The sequence below is a fragment of the Penaeus monodon genome, chromosome 30, assembly GCF_015228065.2.
Source record: "Penaeus monodon isolate SGIC_2016 chromosome 30, NSTDA_Pmon_1, whole genome shotgun sequence".
Taxonomy (NCBI): domain Eukaryota; kingdom Metazoa; phylum Arthropoda; class Malacostraca; order Decapoda; family Penaeidae; genus Penaeus; species Penaeus monodon.
Window position 1 is genome coordinate 17,112,880 of NC_051415.1, and position 1,101 is coordinate 17,113,980.

The 1,101-nt window shown below is 51.5% G+C and overlaps 1 protein-coding gene across 1 annotated transcript in view; it reads right to left on the reverse strand.

Moving 5' to 3' along the window:
• Window positions 1–1,101, reverse strand: part of LOC119592564 (transcription factor HIVEP3-like) — a gene marked incomplete at its 5' end in the record, with an annotated part of 91,776 nt that extends 90,675 nt beyond the window's left edge. The window contains 1 exon segment of the mRNA XM_037941440.1: window positions 827–1,101.

The following is a 1,101-nucleotide window of genomic DNA, read 5'->3' on the forward strand; positions in this document are numbered from 1 at the left end:
GGGGGGGATGAAAGCTTCGCGTCTTAAAAGCTATACACGATCACATTATTCATTAAACTATGGTCTTCGTATGCAAAATTATCCCCCAAAGAAGCTGGCCCGACCAAGACGTGACTCCATATCGCTATCGCCATACCATCGATCCCGAGAAGGTGCAACAGCCTTTGTATCCCGCCACACGCTAGCCATACAGCAGCGACACCGGGGGGGAAAAAACGCACGATTTCACAGAAAAAAATGACACTTGACAACCCAGATGAACACTGCAGCCACCGGCAAAAAAGTGGTGATGATTCTTCACCACACAACGCTTTCATCATCATTAGTCTCGGCTCCAGCTACAGGTCACTGAGTCCATTCAACATTGCCCCTATTTACTCCCCCCTCCACACCCCTGCGCCACCTGCCCCACACCGTACCCACGTCGTGACATCTGCTCGTCGCCCGTGCCCAGGACATGGATGTTGGTGTGACAGGTGATCGTAAATAAGATTTCCAAATGATCTGTGCACTTTTGAAATAAATATCGAAAAAAAATAATTCATAATAGTCCGCCAAAAGCCTAGCACAGCCCGGTCAACCCACGGTTCTCAGATCACCATCGCAGACATAGGCCTAACCGTAAGTCTGACAAATGACTTCGATGAGAGAGCTACAACGACGAGGTTTAAATCGTCAACCGCACATAATGCGCGCCGCTTCTTGCAAGACGTCGAGCGTTTATTGCGAGCCTAATTCTAAGGAGACATTCAACATTCGTATCTCCCCTTCCCACCACCACACCGAGCTGTCACCCTCGCTGTCAAACCACACCACCAAGACTTACCCGAGTATGACGGGAGGAGGGAAAAGCAAGTGCTCCTGACGGTGGTTCTTCAGGGGTCACGTCCTCTACACAGCCGCGCGCGGCTTCTTGTCTTCGCCCTCGCCCTCTCCACTCGCCTTTCTACCTCTCCTGACGCGGTGGCTGTCAGCGGCGAGGGCAGAACTCCAGGAACACGTATGAAAGATCCATGAATTGTGGAAAACGGCAGGGTTCTCCACCGAGAAATGTCCGTCTGGTAATTCTTCTCTCGCCCAAGACTCGGGCTTTCGAACCAG